Source organism: Augochlora pura, chromosome 10, assembly GCF_028453695.1.
Source record: "Augochlora pura isolate Apur16 chromosome 10, APUR_v2.2.1, whole genome shotgun sequence".
Lineage (NCBI taxonomy): Eukaryota > Metazoa > Arthropoda > Insecta > Hymenoptera > Halictidae > Augochlora > Augochlora pura.
The window spans coordinates 32,575,010-32,598,046 of NC_135781.1; the positions used below are offsets into that span (position 1 = coordinate 32,575,010).

A 23,037-nucleotide genomic window follows, 5' to 3' on the forward strand; every position below is an offset into this window, starting at 1 on the left:
GGCGGAGTTTAACGTACGGGGCATGTACATCAGTAAACGCATTCCTCCGAGCACATGCCGGGCGGCGCATATGCATCCGCAATGGCTTATATCCCCGTGTAGTTTCGATGTCGTCCTGGTAGCGGACGCGAATACGGGGTACAGTCGGTGGAAAAAATATTTCCGGCGCGGGTATTTTCGTGCCACGACTCTTAAATAAATATTCTACGATACAGACGAGGCGAATGGAAAATCTACATAGAACAACGCTGATTAATATGTGCGATAAACATTTATTGAAAGTGGGACTTTGTTTTTGGAAATATTGATTTTCGAAATTGGCAAATTTCTTTGGGATTTGTTTAAAATAATTATAGTTAAGTCGTCGAATCTTTAATTTTTAATTCGTCGATTCTTTAATTTTTAATTCGTCGAATCTTCAATTTTTAATTCGTCGATTCTACTTTTAATTCTTCGATAAAGGATACTATAGGAAGTGGAATAGGACAACCATGATCAGACGCGCAGGTCATGTACTATTTTAATAAAATTTCTTTCAAGCGATAGTAATAGTTTGACACAGCGTTTTTAAAATTATTTGCGGACTTTTTAAGAAATAAATCCTCTGCTATTGGTCCATAAAAGATAATTACTGATTTAGATTTTATTATTATTCTACGATTTTAAAATGTCCCCGCTGCGGAGACGTCGACTTCGACGGTTTAACAGCCGGAAAGGATTGATCCGGCAGCATATACGCGACAAAATAATTATCGCAGGATCAAGAAAAGATGGCGGCGCGGCCATTAGATCGCTCTTCAAGCACACCGTCGAATAACAACTATTCCGCCGTTCGCATAAATAAAACGTAGTCGGCGGCCGTAATTCTCGCGCGGCTCCGCAAAAATGCGGCGCTAGCGTAAGACAAATAAATTTCGCTCGGATACAACTGATAATAAAGTTGCCGGCATTAACGGCGCGATTGTCCGTCGCGGCGAAACGACGGAAAGAAAGCAGGCGGGAAAACGGCCGCGAGAAAACCATCGCGACGCGTGCAGCAAACGCGGCCGCATTCAAGCCTCGCCTTTTAAATAACGTGACCCGTTCCCCCCCCTCCCCCCCCCCCCCCCCTCCCGCGCGCGCCGCTCCCGCGAAATCCTTAAAATGAGGAACGAACAACAGTAATTAAAATGGAAAATGTCCGACGGCGAGCGAAACAGAGGGCCGGCCGCTAAGCGGTTTTCAACGAAATTACGCGCACCTCGGAGTCAACGGCGGCAAAAATGGTACTAATAGAAAGCGCTTCGCTATTTTATGCGACCGGAACAGAGTCGCGGCCGCGACGCCGTCGTCGTCGTCGTCGTCGCCGCGAATCGGCGATAATGAGGCGGAAAGCTTCATCAAGATGTCTATGAAACGCGCGATCACAACTTTCTCATTAATTCTACTCATTAAAAATAATTTACCGTAAGAAACGCGCCGCCGCGAATTCCGCGCAAATCGAATCCGAGCGGAAGCCTCCTAAACGTCGCATCTCCCGTTTCACCTTTTACCGCGAACGTTTCGGCGCCGAAATACGATCGACGATCTGGCTACACGGTTTTTCGTGCGTTGTAAAAACTGTTTCTCAGTTGGCAGCGATTTGTAAACGTTTCTACGGATATTTCGCGAGGGCTGTTTTTCGAAGCGAAGCGATTTTGACGTGCACGGTTTCGAAGCCGAAAATTTTAGGGAAATAAGTGGCGTCGCCGTTTTGAATATTTTGTAAAACGCAGAAAAGGATGAAATTCTAGATTTATGATTTTAAACTATTTTTTCGATTCCTTTTTGACTCTCTCTTTTTATTAGTCAGCATCGAGTATCTAGATAAATGATTGCGCGTCAAATGAAATTAATTACTCGTGTTATATTGTATAAATAATTATATAAATAATCACGTAATACTTGTGACAATATAATGCATTGTTAACGCTAGATTTATTTTTAGAATCCGTCAAAAATGGCCGGTTACTGATTTGTTAAGGTCATGTTATTGTACTATTATTATAATAATATAAAAAAAGATTGATAATAATATGGTAAGATTAGGGGTGCTGTAACGTTTCAGGACGATTTGCTGTCCGTTTCTGGCGAAGGCTGCGCGCGCGCAAAAATAGCTAAAACGTCGTCCTAGTCCTCGTCGGAAGTCGTAGCTAACCGAGCTAAGAAAGGGTGGCGCGGTATTCTCATCCCCCGCCGCGCGAAAATAAGTTCTCCCCGTATCACGGATGGTAACGCGCCCCGCGGGAAAAAAAGGGTTGGCCAGAAAAAGCGGAAAGAGCTAAAGAGAGAGAGAGAGAGAGAGCGAGAGAGAGAGATTAATTTATCATGGTCTCGTTGAAATTACACATGCCGCGCGGGATAGCGGCAACTGATACACGGCCTCGGGGCCACATATTTTTATAAATAGAAGAGATCCATTGATTTGTTAAAGCCTGCCACGGTATTCCAACAACGGCCGCGGCATTTAGAAAAATATGTAACGCGCCGGGGCGATATTCATTATTATTCATTCGGGATACGCGAGCGAGCGGGCTCGCGAGCGGATTTCGCCCGGCGGAAAATATATTACCGGGCGCGGCGCAACAACGGCGAAATTACGAGAGCGGCACTCGCGCCGTTTAATACTTAAAAGTTAATTGTTCGATGGATCAGATGAATGAGTTGACTACCCCGCCCGGGGTCCACCCGCTCCCCCGTACCCTTTCGCTATTTTTACGTGTATATTGGTTTTCTTTCGGCGCCTAGACGGATGTGTTTCGTGTTATTTCAGGTGTAAACAGGTGACCCATTTTTAATCTGCGATTGCCTCGCGCCGCGGAAACGACGGCAAATTGGCCGATACGATTGCTGGGGAGCTGAAAAGTTTTATTTATTTTGCCTGAAAATCACTTGCAATGTTGTTGGAGATATATGCAGTTGGAAAAGGAAGTCTGATATAAAATTATTTGATAAACGAGCGAGAGTTGTGGAATAATTGAGGTTACGTGAAGAAGTTGAGAAATATGGTCTTTGAAATAAAATAAAATCGTGATTAAGTTGCGATTAAATTTCTGCGCGAGAAAAAAAAAGGGAACGGATTGTTTCAGATTGAAGTCTTTCTCGGATTAAACAATAGACTCGGGCAGAGTCTGGGGCTCCATTTTCTGCCGAGACCGCATCCATTTTCTCCCAAGGGGGAGAAATCGAGTTGCGAAGGCGCTGGCAAATAGGTTTTTAAAGACATATCGCAGCCGAGTGCTTAATAGGCGGGTAGAAAGTGGCTCCATTATTTTTTCATAACGATCCTCACTTTCACTCGCGCGCGACCACTGTCTGAATAGCCCTTTAAAAAAAAAACTGTCGCCTGTATTTCCAGAATAATATACGCCACCTTTTCCGCACAGAAATTGAATAACACCGTCGACCGGAAATTCCGATTTATTACTTCGAACTGTTACAACAATTCGTCACCTTTGATTTTGGTTTTTTAGATAGTTTGATTTTTCTATCGTTAGTTTGATTTTTTTATTGTTAGGTAGATTTGTTAGTTTGGTCTTTTTATCGTTAGTTTGATTTGTTAGTTTAATTTTTTTATCGTTAACCTGGACGAATTAAATAACTCGTTGAACCCTTTGCAGCCGAAGGTATTTTATTTTAATTTCAAAAATTTTCTCAGACTCTTATAGTATTTTATAAATACCGAATTTTGCAACTCCTGCAACAGTTAACAGGTCTTAACAATTTTCTTACTATAAATAAATATAATAAAATTTATAAATATCTATAACAATATTCTATAATTCTAATCTATATCTATGATAATATCTATAATAAATATCTAAACAATTAAATTCGATAAAAACAATTTCGAAAAGTACCATAATGATTTCCATCGACGCCTTAGACTCGCCACTCGTCGGCAAAGGGTTAATAAAGAGCTCAGTCAGCGATTAAATCAATCGTAAATGAGAGGCGGTCTCGAGCCCCGAAAATTTGATTAATAATCGATTTTTTAACACAATGCGTGCAGTCCGCGCGCCTTGCTGATCGCCGATAGTGACGGACGTATCGTAGACTGACAACGTCGTTCGCCCTGTCATCCGTCACTCTCGAGTCACGACCAGCCGACCGCAATATAGCAACAACTATACCCGACCTCCCCGCACAATAAAACGGAAGCTCTTAGACGCGTGCCGAAGAAATCAGGCCAGAACCCCCCCCCCCCCCCCCCCGTGTACACCTACCCGCGAAGGGGGAAAAATATTCGAACGAGGGATTCGGTTTTGCGTTGCGATTCCACTTCAAGAAATCTAGTCTAGCAAATTACATCGGGGCCGTCAAACAATCTGTCGGCACCTGCGCTGCAGCGCAGCCATTTTTTTCCTACGCGACAATTCTGACTGTAGAATTAAAACCTCGTTTTATTTTATTTCTGGAATTGTTTTATTTGGAAATGCGTTTTATTTGCAAATGCGTTTCTTTTTCAGACGTGTTTCGTTTTCAATTTTTAAGTATTATTCATTTTTAATTGAATTCTAGCCCTAAGTAGAATTTACTTCTAATTGCATTACATTTTCAAATATAATTTATTTTCTAATTTTATTTCGTTTCTAAGTATAATTCATTTTTAATTGAATCTCTATTCCAAATATAATATATTTCTAATTTTATTCCATTTTCAAGTACGATTCATTTTTATTTGATTTTCTATTCTAAATATAATTAATATCTAATTGTATTTCATTCACAAATATATTGAACTTGTAAACGTATTTTATCTTATTCGCGAACACATCCCATTCCCAAATGTATTTCATTTATAAAAATACATTTCATACACAAGTGTATCTCATAATACACGCATACGGTATCTCGCAATGTATATCTAAATGCATTTCTCGTATCTCATCCACGAAAGCCAATAAAAACCAAAAGAAATTCGCGTTTTTCAACAGAAATCAGTGATATCGCGAACGCGAATCGGCCCCGACGACGCGTAAAAAAAAATGCGCGCACCCGTGTAGACCGGATCCGCGCATCCCGGCTGCCCGTTCCCGACCGTGGAAGGGTTCTGCTCTCCGCGCATTGTTGCTAAACGTGTACGGCGCGAAGTCCCATTGTGAGCATCGGCCGTATTAATACAAAGGATTTAGATCCGCCGTACGAAATCGCGCGGTACGTCGAATAACATTTCGATAACGAGTTCATCCAGCACGGGTCCAATTTCCCTTTCCTACCTACACCATTTCCCCCCCTCCTCCTCTTTACTGATTCAACACGGAAACCCATTGTCGGACGTTGCGTCCGACGCAACTCGTTATTGCGGCAAACCAAAGCGTCGTGGCACCCTAACTTATCAGACTTATTGGCCATATATATCGCCTGAATCTGCAATGTGCTTTCGTGGGAAACGGCGGTTCATCAACAAGACGCGCGAGGCGGTTGCTACCCCTCCCCCCCCCCGCTCTCACTCCGGTATGTAGCGCATACGGCATTTCTGAATGGATATGTCCCAGATCCGCGGAAATTAGTGTGCATTTCTACGATCGCGGCCGGTATCAAAACCCTTGTTTTCACGCTAGACACCCCCCACCCCACCCCCAGTCTAACTGCTAATTTCTTCGAGCGTATGGTTTAATTAGCGCAAGGGAAACGGGCTGTGTGCGCTGATTCAATTTAAGCGGCGAAGGGTTCTTTCGATTTTCTAGAGCTATTTCTCGTCGATCTTCGGACTGAATTGTTTATGTATTTTGTCGATCGAGAAATGGAGAATTTTGCGATCTTTTTTATTAGATATAAGCTAGTAGGGTTATAGTTTATTAATTGTAGATTATTGATATTATAATGATATATTTATCAGTTGTTTGGAATTTAAATAGAAAATCGTTCTTTCGCTTTTCTATCGCATTTTCTTTCGTCGATTTTCAGACAGAATTATTTATATATTTTACCAATGGAAAAATTGCAAATTTTGCTATCTTTTGTAATAGACACCATCGACAGGTCATAACTTCTTAATTTTTGATTATTGAAATAGTAAAGACACATTGACGAATTATTTATTAAATAAACTATTCGATGCCTTGCAAGTATCACACTACTTTAAAATATCGCATCCATAAAAATCGGTACAAAAATCATTTTTATTTTTCCAAATCAATCACGAAACAACTGCTTTTGATATACCGCAAATCTACTGTTAACATTGATTTTTACATTCGTACTTTTATCGATCCCCGAAGAGTTACCGCAGCACACAAAGAAACGAGTGCGTTTTAAAGAATAATACAGGGGACCACTCCACATATCCAATTACGTTGCAATAATATTTTTCGCCGTTGTTATCGCTGCAGAGAACGTACTCTCCCCCTCCCCCTCCACCCCTCTACGGCCAAATGCGTTCGTTTTCTACAATTACCACGTACGTAAATGCGCGCCATAATGGTCCGATTAAATGGAACGGGATGAAATATTATACAAAAGTTTTCGACGCGCTTCGATTCGTTTTGCCGCGGCGTTCGCAACGTAAAAGTGGCACTTCGAAACCCCTTTAACGCCTCCGGTGCCGTGTATTCATGCGACCGGTGATACTACACACAAATATCTGCATTGTGTTAAGAGATTTGTAATTCTGTATGCCCTCTCTCGTCCCCTCTCTCTCTTTCTCTCGCTCTCTCTTTCTCTCTCTCTCTGTTCTACTGCATTCATAGTAGACCTATACTGCGAACGGAGGCTGTGCCAACTTCATTGCAGTGAATTACAAAAATCAATAAACTGAAGCGAGGGACAGGCCACCATTTTTGCTTTCACCGCGGAGAATTTTCGGAAGTCTACTGTTTAACAATGGTACAGTGACGTTAAATCGGTCGATGATATATTCACTGACAATTTTGTTAGAAAATGTCCGTTTTACATCTACTTAATCGACGTTTTAATAAAATATAGTTGCGAATGGTGAATCAATGAAATATTCACTGTGATAAATGTATTATATTATGATATAATTATTTGGCATTTATTTAATCAAGGTTTTAATATAATATGTTCTCATATCATTTAAATTATTCCACAGTTCCATAATTAGCTAAATCATTTCTCTGACTATATAAAAATCTGCAGTTAAGTACAATCACTCCATGATCCAAAATAATTATATTTTTAGTTTAACTATATATTTTTATTTCTATTATATATTCTTATTTTAATAATAGTTTTCAATCGCTACTTCCCCCGCCAATAAAACACGAATAAAAAATAATTTCGCCAGCAAAATTCGCCCCATCGTTTCAGACAACTCTTGCGCGCCCCTCAATTGAAAAATCGCAGCGTTCCTCTATTAATTCGTTCGCGTTATCTCTGTTTTCCATTAGTCCTTATCCGTGTCCCTTGATTCAACGAGTCCGCGGCGGAAAAGAGGTCGGAGTCGCCTGGCCGGCCGCGAGAGTCGTCCCGCTCCACTGTTCTTTTTTTCCCTCCCCACCCCTCCGGACGATTCTAATCAAGGGTTGCGTCCGAACACACGAAGCACCAGGACACGACACGATTCACAGGAATCGCGGCGGACACGTTAAATCATTACGCAATAAACGTTTCGGGATTCGGCCGGTCGCGGCCACCCTCAACGGAACCCGGGGGGGAATAACGAAGAAATCGGCAAGCGCCGGAATTTATAGTACCGTTGCATCCCGCCGCGCAGTTAACGGTTAACGAGGTGACCATCGGCGCGCGATAGCGATCGCGGGGCGCGCGCGCGCGCCAGCCTGTGTCTCGGTTATCCCCGCGAATCGTTCTTTCTCGCCCACACGGGGTAACCCGGGACATATAGGCGGAGAGAGAGGCGTCCGATACCCGTGTAACAATTAGAATTGCGGGTGAGTTTGGGGTTGACCGCGACAAAGCGTGCACCGGGCGAAGTATCGAGCCGTGTATTTCACGGTTCCCTCTCTCCCCCCTCCGCCCCTCCCCGAACCTCTCTTGTCTCTCAGCTTCTCTGCCATTCAGTCACACACGCACGACTAACCGGCCCACGTACACACGTCACGGCAGAACAGAGCAGAGCACAGCAGAGCACAGCAGAGCACAGCAGAGCAGAGCGGACCAGAGCGGAGCGGAGCGGCGCGGAGCGCAGGACACACAGGCTCGATTGCAAGGTCCCTTGCCTGCTACGCTCCGCTCTGCTCTTTCCAGAACAGAGAGTTTGTACAGGCATAGTTATATCTATGTTCCGTCGATCGTACGTTCAGGGGCTGATCTACCACCCCGCGTACCTGAAACCAATACACCGGTTCGCCGAAACGTGGACTCGAACGATTTTCTCCCCGCCCCTCCTGCCCCCGCAGCCGCCACCTCCTCCTCCTCCTCCTCCTCCTCTACGGCCGTGTGCCGCCGCGCCGCCGGCAGATTGGCCACGGTTCTCTGTTTCGCGCTTCGAATACACGAAACACTCGAACGCTTTGCAACCGAAGGATCCCGGCAAACGCCACTCTACGTGATTGTTGATTGAACCATTTCGATTGAATTTATGCCTCTTCGGACCGTTTTGTCGACGATGCCCGCGTAAGGTTCGGACCACCCACGGGGTCACCGATGCCCCCCCACCCCTCCTCTCTCTCTCTCTGGACGCCTCTCTCTCTTCGCCCACTCTATTTCTCTTTCTCTCTTTGCTATCCCATTCTCTCCTTTTCTCTCTTTGCTCTCTCATTCTCTCTATGCTCTCCCATTCTCTCTTTGCTCTCCCATCCTCTCCTTTTCTCTCTCTTCGCTCTCTCCGTCCTACTCTCTTTCTCTCTCTTTGCCCTCTCTCTCTTTCTCTCCCTCAACGCTCTTACTCTCTTTCTCTCGTCATCTCTCTCTCTCTCTCTCTCTCTCTCTCTCTCTCTCTCTCTCTCTCGTCACCTCCCTCTCTCGCTCCCTTCCGCTCCAGCACCCTCCGGCTACCGCGTCCGCGTCCCGGCAGCCTCTCCCCCGCCGCGCGTCCGGTTCCATGGGTTTCCCAGCGACTGCAGTTTGATGGAGAGCACCTTTTTCCCGCGGATCGATCCGGCGACGCGGTTTCATTTTCCAAAATTACTCCCGCGTTTTCGGGCGTCACGGATCTCGCCGAAAAATTATTCGACGCGCCACCGGGTGACTGCGGCGCGTTTCGGCACGTTTCGGCGCGGGAGAGCCGAATTCCGTGGACTACTGTCTCTCTCTTTCTCTCTCTCTCTCTCTCTCTCTCTCTCTCTCTCTCTGTCTCTCTGGCAGCAACGTCGTCGCCTTTTACGAAGGGATATTTATTGTCCGGGATTTTGTTAATAATTTTTTACATCAGAGTAAAGTATCTAATTTCTCAAATAGTCGACAAGAATAATTAAATTCGATAACATAACCTTCACAAAAATAATTGAATTCGATAACATAACCTCGACAAAAATAATTGAATTCGATAACATAACCTACACAAAAATAATTGTTATTCGTTTCAATAGCAAATTAACAGTGCTACACTTTTACCACCACTTGCAGAGATTTCTTATATAATAATAAATAATTTAGAAGAATATTTTCAGTGTTTTAAGGTGAGCATTAAATATCTCACGGGGAAGTCAATTCGACAGAGAAATGTCGAAATGAATTTCGGTTCTGTCCGAAATGCAACACGGAGTTTTCATGGATCTTTGAGGGAGGGTCGGCATGACCGATGGCAATAATATAAATCGGCGCAGGATCGTATATCAAAAATTACCTTATATACGGTGCGACCACCTACGTATATACGTATATGTATACATATATGTATGTACATATATACGGGAAAACGTTCTGCATGAAACCGCACTCCATGCCACTTAACTTATAACCCATTCCAGTAGGACGCTCCATTTGCCAACGTTCCTTCCAGAGCAGTCGACATTGATTTTTGATAAGTCAATCGTTTCCTTTCCCATTTTACCAAGGCCGAGCCATTTCTCACGAAAGAATATTCTTGCTCCCCCGGTACAATCTTAAGTGTACGAATCGATCTCGCCGAGAAAAATAACGGGACGTAAATCAGGGGCCACGTTAACTGTTGGTTTCTGGCGAATTTGTCATGAATTCTCACCCCCCTTTGCCCTCTTGCTCAATCTTTCGCCTGATATCTCTCTTTATCTCGCCCTCTTTCTCTGGCTCTTTCTTTTGATGTCTTCCTGACTCTGTTTTTCTCTGGCTCTCTCTTCTTCTCGCTCTCCCTTTCTTTCGGTCGCTTTCTCTATTTTTCTATCTCTTTATTTCGCTTTCTCTCTGAGAGAGTTATTTCTTTTTTAAAATCAAGAGGTGCTTTATTTTTAAATTTAAATTAAAAATTTAAATTTTATTTCTTAAATTATAAATTAATAAAAATTAAGAATTATTGTAATTCCAAAAATTCCAATTACTAAAATCATCAAAAATACCCTAAATCAACATAAAAGTTAAAAACTAATTAAACCCCCAAAAATTGGGACTTCTAACCCAAAAATTAGTCTAAAAGCGAAAAATTGGCCTAAAAGCCAAAAATTGTCTTTGAAGCCAAAAATTGGCCTGAAAAACTCTCATAAATAAAAATAAATCGATCTCTGCCTCTCTTTCTCCCAATCTCTCTGTCTCTCTTACTTTCGCTCCCTTTCTCCCTCTTTCTCTCCATCCAGCTTCTTTTTGCGATCGACAGCCCCCATGTAGAATAACGACTCGCATGATACGATTTTGAAATCGAGGGTTCGTGAGAAACATACGAACCACCGCCGCGAAACGATCGCGAATCTCTCGACTGGGGGGGGGGGGGGGGGGGGGGACTATAGTCGCGTCGATATCCTCTCTCAGGCACTCCTTCCTCCGACAAGTTTAACGTCGCGGTTATTTGTGGACTTCGACTTCGCGCGGGTTTGTAACGTTGCCGGGGAAAATCTTCGGGGAAGAATAAAATTTCCGTGGCTCGCGAAATTTATATTCCGCGAGAATTATCAGAAACGAGAACTGAAAGAGAGGAAATCTTCTGGCTATGGACCGACGCTTTTCGGTGTTCGGATTATATGGCGGCGGTGGGAGGATGCGTTGCTCAATTTTTGTGGGTTTTTTGTTAATAGTTTTCTTATGGTTTTTGTACGATTTACTGTAAAAATTGAAAGCAATTTATTATCTCTAATTTCTTAAGATAACTGAAGGTAGAATAATCTTACCACTCGGTTTTCATTTCTTGCTGGACACTTGATGCAGACAATTTTTATTTCGCATAAAAGTCCGCAAACCCTATATTACTTAGCAATTCACTTCAACATCAATTTATTATATCTAATCTATTAGGATGACTGAAGGAAGAGTAAGAACTTGCTACTTAGTCTCCATTTCTTGTGATTGATGCAGACTGATGGAGCCTGAAAACTGTATATTACAAACCCCATGAAAATTCACTTCAGTTCCTAGATTTTTATCACGAAGAAATCAATTTTTATTTCCGTTTAAAATAAACGAATTATAACATAACATATAACATAAAATCTCCATTGACCAGTCCTTAGACCACAAGTGGTTGAAAAAAGAAACCCTTTAACACAACTTTCCTTCAACAAAAATAATTTCATACTTCGCCTAAAAATACATCAACGACAACCTGAACGCATAACAATGAAATCTTCTCTTTCTCAATAAAATTCGATGGCTAGCACATCCACGGCGCGCAGAAAAAGGCTCGCTGAAGAATAACTGAAATCTTAATCTTCCGTAGGTCCTGGTTCTCTCTCTCTCTCACTCTCTCAAGAGAGAGAGATTCCACTCTTTGGTCGAGCGAGGCCGACTCTCTCCTCTCGTTCTCATATAAAGGAGGATGAATTGAAGGCCTCTGTTCTCTACTCCTGGAGGTCCATTTTTCGTTGCGGGCCCGGATTAAAAATCTATTATTTATGCACCCGCCGTTTGCCGACGTTTTCACCTTCGAATAGCTGGTTCGTTCCCCGAAATTGTTCACCGGTTACGGGGCTCGCATATTTATAGCCGCAGGCGGCGCGCGCCGCCCCGCGAAACCTTATCCGAGGCATTTGAACGTGTCTTCCTGGTATAAAAGGTAAGCACTTCCCAGGTAACTTACGTTACGGCGCCAGGGTGCGAGAGAGAGAGAGAGCAAGCCTGCGAGCGAGGAAGAGAGTGAGAGAGTGAGAGAGGAAGAGAGTGAAAGAGTGAGAGAGTAAGCCTGTAAGCGAGGGAGAGAGTGAGAGAGGAAGAGAGAGAGCAAGGAAGGCAAGAGTGTAAGTGAGTAAGAGAGCGAAAGAACAAGGTTGTAAGTGAGTAAAAGAGCGAAGAAGCAAGCGTGTAAGTGAGTAAAAGAGTGAGAGAGCAAGCGTGTAAACGGATAAGAAAGCGAGGGTGCAAGTGCGTAAGTGAGTATGAGAGCGAGAGAATAAGGGTGCAAGTGAGTAAGCAAGAAAGCGAGCGTGTGAGTAAAAGAGCGAGAGAACAGTGGTGTAAGGGAGTAAAAGAGCGAGGAGGCAAGCGAGTAAGCGAGAGAACAAGCGTCTAAGTGAGTAAGAGAGCGAGAGAACAAGCTAGCAAGCGAGTAAGAAAGCGAGGGAGGGAGGGGGAGGGCGGAGTGACGAGCGTGTAAGCGAGCAAGGGAGCGAGGCCCGCGCATCCGTTCGAAAAGAAATCCACCCTTTCATTATTGCCAACGCGCCCCGGACAAGGAAACGAGTTTCGCCTCTGCCCGAAAGACACGGAACGTTTAACGAGCAGCCAGCACGAAGTATTCCAATGGAATTAGGGAGGCGCGCTATTGAAACATTGCGGAAGTATAATTATCGCTGATACCGGTTCGAACACGGCGGAACCTAATTCGTGCACGGTTCTTAAACCCCTTCGCCGCCCGTTATTCCTCTCCCCCCGCCCCCGTCCCGTCTCTCTTGTCTGTCTTCTTGAAAATTCCTAACAACCGATTGCGCAATAATCGAGTAATTGCTGAAATCCATTTGCCCCTCCTCTCTCTCTCTCTCTCGCTCTCTCTCGCGCATTAGATCGCCCCTCGCGAATTAGATCGTATATCCTTCCTTAATGCCTCCCTACCCTTAATCTATACTTTGCCGAATGATGAATGAAGAGATCACGTTTCCGCGTTATTATTCCAAGAAGATTGTTCCACTCGTTGGTATCTTCGGTGGAGATCTTGCGCAAATTGCTCAACAGATGGCTTTTTTGTGAACAGAAGTAAAACAATTCCACTCGTTAGACTTTTGCATATTTAATCGTAACCCTGCGACAACGCGTATCATCCTATACGGGTTATCAAAGCGTGCAGCCCCGGTCTAAATAAATCAATAAATCTAAATAAATCAATAAATCGAAATAAATTCATTAAATCTAAATAAATCAATAAATCCAAATAAATTCATTGAATCTAAATAAATCGATAAATCTAAATAAATTAAATTTAATTCAATCGAACGTAATTCGACGCGCGTCCCCGAGAGCTCTCGTTGTCCTAGCAATTCGCCGACTTTTATTATTCGTCGCGCGTGAAGCGTCGGGCTAACGCCAACACGCTAGCAGGGCCGCACTAGCAAGTGCTGCTGCTCGGAGTATTCGGAAGTGTTGGACTGGAATTCATGGTTACTGACGTGTGACCAAGCGAAGTCGCTTATTGGCCGCCGCTAATGCCTGTATCCCTAAGGCTAAGAGTTCGCCTACCCTCTCCCCCGGAGTTATCAGCTCGGCCGAGTAAAGTTGCGGAACTTGACAAACCTTCGGCGCGCACGGCTGCCGTGCTGGATGTGTTGCTTGAAGTGTAAACCAGCCGCGTCTCGGCCGAGCGAGAGAGACGGAGCGTCTAAGAGACAGAGAGAGGGAGAGAGAGGAAGAGCAAGAGATAGATAGATAGAGAGAGAGAGAGAGAGAGAGAGAGACTGAGCGTTTAAAAGAGCGAGAGAGCGAGCAAGAGATAAAAAGAGAGAGGGGGAGAGAGAGAGAGAGATACAGAGCAAGGATGAGAGAGGGAGCGAAAGAGAAGGAACAAGAGAGCGAAAATGGGAGAGAGAAAGAGCGAGCAAGAGATAGAGGACAATAATAAGAGCGAGATAGAGAGCGAAAGTGGGAGAAAGAACGAGCGAGCAAGAAATAGAGAACAATAATAAAAGCGAGATAGAGAGCGAAAATGGGAGAGAGAAAGAGCGAGCAAGAGATAGAGAGCAAGAATGAGAGAGGGCGAACAATAATAAGAGCGAGGGCGAGGAAGAGCCAACAAGAGGGCGAAAATGAGAGAGTGAAATCAAGAGCAAGAACAAACAAGAGAGCGAAAACAAGATAGAGAAAGCGACAGCAATAGAGAGAGTAATAATGAGGTAGAGAGAGAGCGAGAGGCTATCACCAAGCGAGAAGAAGCGTGACAGTTGCCCTCCAACCCCCCGCAGTATCGTTCCCCATGCACCGCGAGTCTCCGTAGCATCCCGTATCGAGACGCGGCGGCATGCAACCCCCGTTGTCCCGCGTGCCGCGCAACCCCGCCAACTATTTTGACGATGTCGAAACAACCTGACGAAATTCCCTCCGCGTGCAGCACCCGGCTCTCTCTCTCTCTCTCTCTTGTCCTCTTGCACCTTCTTCGAGGCAACACCGATGGTTCTCTAGCTTACCCTGACGTCGCACACTGGGACAACGCTGGCTGTTCACGGGCCAAACTCCGACGAAAGGATCAAACTCGGTGCTCGACGTATAACGCTTTTCAACCCCTTTTATTTTAAAGAGACCAACTCGCAGTATAGATTTAATTTATATATTTTCTGTGATATTATTCTGTTAATTTTAGTTGGAAACAAATGCTGTTTTCTTTTCTCTATGATATTTAAAATTATCCAGGTCTAAAATCATCTAAGAAATTGCCTTGTAAATAAAATATTGCTTTATATAATACTATATTCTTAAAGACACTGTACGATGCATAAATATAAATTATAATGATTTTTAATAAGTTCAGCTCCACGACTTTAACCCTTTGCACTCCGCGCCATCATGGATGTTATCCACTATCATCTAATCAACCTTTATATTATATATTTTGGAACCAAATGAGAAATAATAATATTCGATTTATATAAAGTAGATATCGAGGAATACTTGCAAATGAACAACTCAAAAAATTGCACTATAATAAATTAATTCCCCATACTAGCTAATGAACTATAATATCCACTGATATACTAGAATCACCATGTCCCCTCAGAAGAGACAACGAAGCACAAAGGGTTAACAATTATAAAACCACAAATAATTTCTGCAAGAAAGATTCGATAAATACAAATTAGATTCTCCTAAAATACGAACCAAAGGCGCAGCGATTGGTCCTCTTACAAAACCCAGCTCCGCCATTAACTACGACAAAAATCTGTTCTCTCAACCCTATCGACGACCTATACGTTGTCTCAAAGTCTTGAAATAACGCTGAAATTGGCGCGAGCAGCTCTGTGCGGTCCAGCTCGTGCGCGGGAACAATGGCGAAGCGGGACGGAGAAGAGAAACAACGGAGCTCCGAAAAAAGCCGGGAATAAAAAAGCAGAGAGAGAGAGAGAGACGGGGTTCGGACGAAGCAGGGTTGAAACTAGCCGGGCGCTGTTCAACCCCCGACACCCCGGCGCGGCCCGGCTCTCCGCGGTTCGAACGAGGTTCCGCTCTTCTTCCTTCCGGTCGACAAATTGAAATCGTCGGACCGGGAAAACTCCCCCCGAAATCCGCGCTCGCGAGGTGGCGAGAGCGCAAGAAGAATCGCGCGAACGAGCGTCAAATGGGGGAAGAAAACGCGGGGAGGAAGAGAAGCGGGATCGCGCGAAGAGGAAGAGCAGGATCGCGCGTAGGGAAGCGGGAATAATACGCGCGACGAAGACGGAGCGATCGATCCCGGTTATGATCAAACAAGGAAGACGAGCCCGGGGACCAGATAACGCGCGGCCGGACCAGATAAATTCCGATGATCGAGAGGAAGAGACCGTCGGCCGTTCGGCGAACGTAGGGGGGTGGAGGCGGTGGGGGCGGCGGATGGTCGGCGCAGAGAAATTTAGTCCCAACGTGATCGTAACAGGGGGGGACACGGCGCTGCCTTACCGGACGATATTTCACCCCCGTAATTATCTTAGCGTGCAACGCGATAGTGCGAAGCGGCTGCCGGTATTAATGCCCGCTGATATTGTACCAATAATGTCCTAATGTCTCGCGCCGAGAGACCCGAGTAATAGACAGCTCGAATGCACTGTGCGCGCGCGCCCGCCCTCCGACGACCGTACCTAAGATATTCGACAGACTGGATTACGACCTTCTCTACCTGGCGTCTCTAGCCACTCGCGCCACGGCCATGGATCGCGCGAGTATGGTTGCCACTGATGCGGTTTCACCCTTTGTACCCGGGGCGCTTTCATTTCGGACAGTGGCTCTCAACGCGGCCGGGACGATGATACTTTTACGGTGATTGTTGGAGACTGGTGATGGATGGCGGTGTCTTTATTGAGCGGATGGTGGGGGTGTTATGGCTGATTAGATTATAGTGATAATCGTCGAAGATAGATGGGTAGTATTTAATATTAAATTTAGGTATATGCTGTTCAGCGTAGAAGGTATATGTGTGCTATTCGACACAAATTATACATTACTAAAATTAAAATTATACATACTTAGTACGAATAGGATATATATACTATTCAATACTATTAAACATAAAATGGACATGTCTAATGATCGGCACAAAATATACATATATATTATTTCACACGAAAAGTATAAGTATACTATCTACAGAAAATATACACGTATAGTGTTTCACATAAAATGCACACATTTATGTATTATTCAATATTACTATTCAATATTCAATATTACTATTAAATATTTAATATTCAATATCCAATATTAAATATTATTCCACAAAAGCTACAAACATGCTCTCCAACCTAACAATAAATCTTAAACTTAATTTTGCAAAAATATAATTATCGTACTACTGCCTTCGGCTTATTACCGCCCCGCCAGAAATTACAGTAACAATTTTATATTTTCACGTTCCATTGTACTCGCTGGTTCGAAGATTTCCGCGTGGCCACGAAGAAACGGTGCCTCGATATTTCAGAGTACCAGATCGAATATATACCGCGGCGTAATGCTCCCGGACAAACATTCAATCGCGGTGATAAAGTAAGTCATGATTTAAAGTGTTAAGAACAGCGACAAGCTGGGGATTTATCGAACGAACGTGACTCGCGCGTTACTTTACGGATTTAGATTTTTCTATGCAGCATTTCTATAGCAGTTTTCGCCGGGCCCCGTTTGTGTGGCCTAGAAATTTCCGAAATTGCAGTCGGCGCACGAACGAATTACCGTTTATCCACGCTTTGGATAAAATTTATTACGTTACCCCCCCCCGGTGAAATTGAAGTTATTGCCGTCGCAGTTCCAATCTAATACAAGCCGAACCTACCCTCTTGCGAAGTTCTAATTCTAACGAATATTACTTTAATTATTAAAATCAAATCGTAGATAGTTTCCAGAAGCGAAACAAGTGAAAGCATTTGATATGGTTTTTATAGGTTGTAAAATTAATAAAGATGGCGGTATTTGGCTATCTCAATTCTCATTTTGCCATTATTATTAGTATTTATTACTATTATTAATTATTATTATTACTATATGCTCCTATTTATAATTTTTATTATTATCTACAATATACCCCTATTTATAATTTATATTATTATCTATTAAATACCTGTATTTATAATTTATATTATTATCTATTATATACCCCTATTTAAAATTTATATTATTATCTATCATATACTCCTATATATAATATATATTATCATCTATCATATACTCCTATTTAATATACACTAATCACCACCCCACAATTATTAAATTCGTTCCCACAAAAACAGTCCGAATAAATGACAATATCGAAGCAACTTCACCGCTAAAAACGTGCCTGAATAAATTGTATGTTGCGCGTTCGAGCCGAGTAAACGCGCGCAGCGAGTTCAGTCGCCCGGTTACGTTCAGCGTCGATCGTCCGTCCGATCGTCGGACATTTGCCTTACCGTGTACCGATGCGAAAAGCCTCTGCGGGGTAAAGAGAAGCCGCGGAACGGTCATGAAATTCCGTGTGAACAGAGAGAGCGAGAGAGAGAGCGAGAGAGCGAGAGAGCGAGAGAGAGAGAGAGAGAGAGAGAGAGAGCGTACCGGTCTGCCGCGGCCGAGAGAGTGGCTGGCCGAGTTGTCGGTGTTGACCAAGGAGAAGTTGCGCCATTATTTAGCGTTTGAATGCGCGATAAGAGAAATCGCGGCTGTTTCGGACAGACATTGTTTGGCCACGGACAGCCCCGCGTACAAGCACACGGCCCCGCCGGGCAGGCACCCTTCGTCCAGATTTACGCGGACGGTGCGCGGCTCTGTTTGTTCCTCTCCGCCCCCTCGTGCACCACCACCACCACCCCACCCCCACCCCCTCCCCCTCCTCTCGCCCATTCACTCCTTTCTCTACTTCGCCATTCACAACTCCCGCGTGCCTCGTATGCAGAGTACTTAACGCGCTCGCCAATAACGCTCCAGTCCTCCCCCATCGCCCCCCTCCCCCCTCCTCCTCCTCCACCTCCTCATCCTCTTTCCCGCAAGCCCTCGCCTTATGAACGCCGCGCGAATTGTTCGCACGGGGGTGTCCGACCCGGCCAAAAAATAATGTAACTTCCGAGGGCCGTTGCGCCAACCCTGTAACACCCCGTCGAACTTACAGGTGTGGGTTAGGTCGAAAAAGTTCACGCAATTTTTGAATTTCCCGCACGAAATACTGTCGCGTCGTTGAACTGGGTTTTTTAACGAAAAGTTTGAAGTATGTTCGTCCCTTGTTGCGTCTTTTCTTGTACGCGATTCGATGCGGCGGAAATTTCTTTGAAATCTGTTAAAATTGATCTAACAATAATATTATAAATATGGGGAATGAAGATGGAATTTAAATGAAAGTTAACCTAGTTTAATTGATAAGGGCTTTAATTAGAATTTTAGGACATATTTTATATTTTTACTCATTGGTCCATAAATTCCAAAAGTGAAAAAGAGTGAAACTGTCTAATGGTTCACCTGTCGACTGACTATTATATATATTTATATACAGGATGTGTAAAAATTATTGTTGGGGTTCCTTAGGTTATTCGGAGTAATTTTTTCCTCAACAATAACGCAATCCGCGGCTTTATTTATGAATTAAAACTCATAATGGCGATTTATATATATATGGTGATTTATAAATACAGCGATTTGTAAATATAAATTAATTGTAACTCAAAAGACGGCTTCACGGTTTCTCGAAACCAAGGTACGACAATTTCCCTTCGAATTAACGTCAATCGACCGCGAGACGATAATCGCCGATGGGGTTATCGTATACAGGCCACGAGAAGTCATTTTGACATCATATAACGCAAGGTACAAAATGGTAATCAGGACGGCAGGGGCACGGAAAGTGAGACGGTGATAGGTAGGTGATAGTGGTTAGCGGACGGCCGTTGAACACATATTTGGTCAGGGATCAGAGAGAATAATCCCTGGGATTACCCCTGGTTTTCACCTCCAATCGTACCCCCATCATTGCCTACGCTCGAACCGTCCGCTCATCCGATTGGAATATCTATCACGGATTTAAACGCCTTTCTGTCGAATTTCCGAATCTGGCGATCAACTTTGCTCGCCCGCACGGGTACCGGCGGCGAGCAATAAGTGCGCGGCCGATTTCTGCAAAATCCACGAAACAATCCTTGCGACTCGAGATGGATGACGCGAGATATCGACAAGTCGACGAGGATTCTATAGGGTTTTCCAATAGGGACGGGGTCGATGTTGACAGTCTGTAGCGGCCATGTTGTTTTTAATGCGTTCATTTCTATTAGCTACCTCTAGCAAAAATAGCGTAATATTATCAGTCGCAGATTACTTTGAATAATCAATACAGTGTAACAATTATCCATTAACAAATCAGTATTCTCTATCGCATTCCTCTAACAACAGCAACCTAACAATCGCAGCTACAAAACACCCTAAATAATAATAACAAAAAATACCCTATTAATACCTAACTCGTTCAAGAAAACGCTACAACAACATCGACTAAACCAACATAAAGAATTGCTAAAAGAAATCGACATAACCTGACGTAAAGAATTACTAAAAGAAATCGACATAACCTTATATAAAGAATTACTAAAAGAAATCGTCGAACGACACGAATCATGTCGAGCATAGTCGTAAAAATTCCTACCTGTCCCCTGTCGCGCGATTACGGTACGGTTTAAATAAAAATTGCGCCGTCAAAGAGGTGATTTCCATAGAGATGACCGGGGGAACCGTAGAGTCGCGTAGATCCGAAATTGAATTTTTCGTCGGCTAAAACGTTGCGACGCGAACAGTGGTTATTTCCGGCTGGTATACCGGGCTGGCTGGCTGGCTGGCTGGCAGGTCCGCCCGTTGGTCGGCTTTTGACTTTTGATCGTGGAAAATAGACGGTATCCGATTTGGTTAGACGGTCGGTAGGACGGGAGACGATGGTATCGGGAACACGACAAGAAGGTTCGAGTTGCACGATATATGCCGCGGGAGGAGAAGAACCCCGGGTCAATACCTGTTGATACTTCGTTCAAATAAAAGTCAACTTGTACGGTGAGTGGTTTAAAAGTCGCACACCCACGCGCCCGGACTTACACGAAGCTGCGGCGGCGCTCGAGACGAAGTAGACCGGTGCGAGACCAGGCATATACGTGTACAAGACCAGGCACATGTGTGTACAAGAGACTACGTACACGTGGACAAGACCAGGCACACGTGCACAAGACTAGACACACTTGCACAACACCACGCACACGTGTATAAAACTACGTACACGTTCACAAGCATACACATCTTATACACATGTATAAGACCATACACACGTGCACACAAAACTACCTACACGTGTACAAGATCGTACACACGTGTAGACGGAGTCAAGTAAATATAGCGAAGGGCGCGCGAGCGAGCCGACGTGTTTCCTAGCGGCGCGGCCTCCTCTTTCGCGGAGTTTCTTCCAGGACGTAGGTGTAGCTGAAGAGGACGGGAATGGCAGTGAGGGCAGAGTCGGTAGGATGGCTCTTGAGTACATGGAAAAGTTCGAACAACTTTCATGGATACTGCCGATGGGAACGTCTGTTCCTTCTGGCGTTTTATTATTTTAACGCTTCTGATACGCGAGAGCGCCGGCTTTTTTCCTCATCCGGGCGTTCAGTCGACTTCGCGATTTTGTTTTTCAAATAAGGTTTCCCCCCTAGCACCGCCGCACAGACACAGAGACGCGCAGAGGAGACACAAGTAACGCCGTGCTCCCTCGTCGTAGTTGCCTTCGTCGAACCGAGCGAACGCCACAATTCTGGTATCAGCTGGTTGGGAACTGTTTCTCTTAGTTTGGAATTTCAGTTTCAGAGCAGTCGCAGCTTCCTAATTAAACTAACGAACGTAATCCCGGACTCTCGCCGGCTCCCCTTTTTTAAATGTCGCGCCAGCGCGCGCGCGCGCGCAGCGTAAGGACGTTCGATAGGCGAAATTAAAATGGCCGGGGCAATCGGACGGCGTTTTATTGTGCTATACTTTTTGAAACGCGGAATGATCTTTCTAATATATTGGACGGTTGTTTATTTATATATATATAGATATATATGTATAAACAACTATAGATATATATGTATAAACAACTATAGATATATTTATATCAGGACGATTTGAAATACTGCGACGCGAGCAAACATCGAAGTATTTGCGCAAAGTAAATATCGTTTGGAGAATACTGTTTCATTTCTTCGTTTGTGCGTTTAGCGAAATAGTATTCGCTTATGCAAATATTTCAATGTTTGCCGTTTTATATCGCGGCGCATCAAATTGCGACCGGCTCTGGTTTAATAACCCTTACGGTAAGAGCATTCTGTCCGCCATGACACTGTTGCTGCACGAGGCGAACATTCGCACGTGGTCAGTAATCCTTTATATAAAGATTGTTATAAGCGTTAGATAAAAATTATGCTTGATAGAACAGTGTTTTTTAAAAATAAAAATCGTTGCTTCTAGCTTTAATATTAATAGATATAAAATTCTGTTATTTATACCGGTCATCGCATGCACGTCGGTTATATCTGAAAAGGGTGTATTATACCGAAAGGGTTAAACTTCCTTGTCTTCCACTGTGTAAAAAAATTAGAAATATTTTTTAATACCTTACCGCCCGGTAACCTATAAATCGTCTGTCGCGGTAACCAATAAATTTAGTATCAATGATTAACACAAATGTGCTAAATTATACCACCATAACCTTGAATATTGCTATACAATTTTCCAAACATTAAATATCCCTCCCAAATTAATATAATAAACAAAATTATTTTCAACCCGCTCCGGATTGTTGGAGGGCAAAAGAAAGAGAGAGAGAGAGAGAGCGTTCTCTTTGACTCGCGTGCGGCCGTAATTAACGAAGGTAATTTTTGTACGTTGAATAAAGATCCGCGCGGTCCGATCGTCAAAGTGTATAGTTAATTTTCATTCTCGAGTAGTTTTTCCGAGTGAGAATAAAAATCCCTCTCGCGACCGGCAAAATACGCGTAAAAGGTCGCGGTGAAAATTTAATGGAACGATAAAATCGCTCGCGAGCATTGAAACTAATAAAAAAAAAAAGAAAGAAAAACCGCCGAAAATGAAAAATAAAAGCCGACATTGAATAAATATTATATTTCGTCGCGATTCGTAACGCCGGCGATTGTTAACCCTTTGCGCTCCTGTGTCGAGTGCGACTCGACGTTATTCCGTGTGTTTAAGTGAATTTCTTTCATCCTTTATTCATTTAAATTGCCTTAATTTTTAGTTGAAATAAATATCAAATAAAATACTTAAAATAAATATCAAATAAAATACTTAAAATAAATGTCAAATAAAATACTCAAAATAAATATCAAATAAAATACTTAAAATAAATATCAAATAAAATACTTAAAATAAATATGAAATAAAATACTCAAAAGC

General features: G+C 43.6%; 1 protein-coding gene across 6 annotated transcripts in view; it reads left to right on the top strand.

Annotated features, from left to right (window-relative positions):
- The window catches only part of LOC144476475 (nucleolysin TIAR), a 680,102-nt gene that overhangs the window by 553,742 nt on the left and 103,323 nt on the right, over positions 1–23,037 (top strand). The window lies entirely within an intron of this gene.